The 2,668-nt window shown below is 47.5% G+C and overlaps 1 long non-coding RNA gene across 1 annotated transcript; it reads right to left on the bottom strand.

Annotated features, from left to right (window-relative positions):
- Window positions 1–214: 214 nt before the first annotated feature.
- LOC148024317 (uncharacterized) lies at window positions 215–856 on the bottom strand. Its single transcript, XR_015693242.1, has 3 exons — window positions 661–856; window positions 463–564; window positions 215–370 (listed from the first exon to the last, which is right to left on the bottom strand). It is a non-coding gene; the product is annotated as an uncharacterized LOC148024317 (long non-coding RNA).
- Window positions 857–2,668: the final 1,812 nt, after the last annotated feature.

The raw sequence follows: 2,668 nt of genomic DNA on the forward strand, positions 1-2,668 counted from the left end.
CGACGCAAATAGCGACGGTAACAGAGGAAAAAAAATTTTTGTGGCAGGGCAGCAAGCTGCCCTGCCACATATAGCACTGTGTGCTGTATGAGAGCCATACAAAATAGTTTCTGCACTGCTGCATACAAAGCGTTTGCAAACAAAAAGAATCTATACTGAAATCATAAAACTGATAGATGAAATAAATACATGATATCTCATAAAATGCGATTGGTACAATCATAAAACAATATCACTAATACATAGAAAATGTCTACATAGATCGGGCGACTAAAAACTAAAGGTATGTGAGCGCTAAGGATCCGAGGGCGAGCTACAAATCGTCGTCCCCCGAAAGCTCGTCCCTCTGCAAAGGAGCATCAAACGGATTCTGCAGAAAAAGAAACAACATATCAATCCACCATACAATAATGCATTCAAATATCTCATGGTAACTACGGACATGAAAGATGAGAGACTTACTGCGCCGCCGCGTCTGTACAATCGGTCGATCAATGATCTGAGACCGTGCCTCTCTGCATATTGAGTCTCAAGGCCTTGCGGATCGCGATTTGTAATGGAGTGCTGCAAAGAAAATAAAATGCTAACTGTTAGAAATATGATTGTCAGTACAAATAATATCTCAAAAAAACAAATAAGCAAAACAAAAGAGAAACTTACAAAGTCCTCCAAATATGTCCTGTGGCCGCCACTCCCAAGATGATGTACCGATCCGGCCTCGATTCGTGCCCTCGCCGCCTCCCGCTGCTGACTCCAACGTCCTGGCGAATTTGTAGCCTCCTCCCTCAGTCGGCGCCAGTCCTCTGCATCTAACCACTCGGGCTTTGGAGCCCCACTCTTGATTGCCTTGCGTGCGTCGGATCGTCTATGTGACATGTATGCACGCATGCAATCCATCATCCAGCCCGTAGAGAATCTATCCACTGCGGCTGGCACCGGGAACTCCTCATGCAAGGATGCTACTATGTACTCCTTGCTCCCCTCCGGTATGTTCCTCCAATGATCCAGGACGTTGTGCCGAAAAACTTGTTGGCACAACTCCCTCATGCGAGCTATCACCCTCCTCCCCTCATCATTCATGATGATAGCTCCTGACCTGCCATCCACTAGGTATCCATAATCCCTAGGAGTGTGCCTCGTATGGGCCCTCTCCCATCTCCGTCCACGCTCTTGGGCATATCCAGGAGACCCCTGAACATCCGGTGTACCGACGGGGGTACCCTCTCCCGGAGTGCCACTGAAAGGGGTGCCACCAGAGGGGGTGCCACCAAAAGGAGTGCCACCAGAGGGGGTGCCACCAAAAGGAGTGCCACCAGAGGGGGTGCCACCAAAAGGAGTGCCACCAAAAGGCGTGACATCTGCCGACGGCTGCGCAAAAGCCGGAGTAACTAGAGTGGACGTCCCCACAGGTGTGACAAATCCTGGAGGTGACCGAGCTCTAGCTGAATGACGAGACGGAGACACCGCGTCCGTGTCTCCACAGCAGCACCCCCCTGATCCTCCTGCAGTCGCAGTCCCTCCCTCTGGCCCAAGTCGCGAGCGTCGAGATCGTCTGCTCGAAGCTGAAGCATCTGATCGCACTGAAGCTGATCTAGCAGAGCGCCCTGACGAAGAACGAGACAGCTCCTGATCTGCTATCTCTCTGAATCTCGCGAGCTAATCTGGAGACATACGTGCCATCATCTCCTGAAACTCCTCATCGCTCATCCCTCGACTCATCCTGAAAATAAAGATACCTGCAGAGATAAAAAATAATGTTAGAATAATCAATTGAAACTATACAAAGCGCATTAATATAAATCATTTTTGAAAAATCCATCTTAAAATGCATATCTTATCTACCTTTATGGAAGATCTAAACAACGAATTGAGTAATACAATTCTCCAAGAATGAAGTATTCTATGGTCCCATGTTAATCTCCTGACATAACTCTGCATACACTGGAAGGTCGATAGACATGTCACCACAAAAGAACGAGTCTGCCTCGTTCTCAAAAAATTCTACGACTTCTGTATTTCCATCATTGTTAGCCGATGCGGTCTCCAAGCTTGCGGTGGCCTCCACCCCTTGTAATTTCGATCCCTCTATTTGCATATATTCTTCATCTATGCCTGGAACATCGCTTTGATCGTATACTCTCGCACCTCTAGGAGTTGAAGGTATAACATACCACCATCGAGGTTGTCAGGGATTTGGATAGAAGATTACCTGTTCACAAACACTTACAAACCGTCTTCAAACCATTGTGACATAAAGCATGTCGTATTACAATTAGCAAGCAAATGACTAGAAGATTACCTGTTCACAATGTGCCGGCAACATAAAGGTGTCGCGCAAATCCGTCCATTTTTTTTCGGAATCTATTTCGAGAAATCCAGATGGACCTCGTCGAACCGTTGCGCCAGCTCCTCCAAGTACCACTTTGAACCACTGCACATCGAATATTATCATGGAGAAGCTACGGTAATCCACCGTAATAATACTTTGCAAATTTCCAAAATACTCCATCTCATCCACAACCGTGTTCGGATCCGTTGCTCGTCGCCGGCTCTCTTGCTCAAACCTTGCCATGACACCACAGTCCATTGTGGAGCGCATTTTGTCAATACGCTCCACCCGAAAATGCCGTCCGCGCGACCACGCTGCACTATATATTTTGTACTGCAC

This window comes from Lygodium microphyllum, chromosome 15, assembly GCF_053477565.2.
Source record: "Lygodium microphyllum isolate KBCC chromosome 15, Lygodium_microphyllum_v1.1.10, whole genome shotgun sequence".
In the NCBI taxonomy this organism is placed as follows: domain Eukaryota; kingdom Viridiplantae; phylum Streptophyta; class Polypodiopsida; order Schizaeales; family Lygodiaceae; genus Lygodium; species Lygodium microphyllum.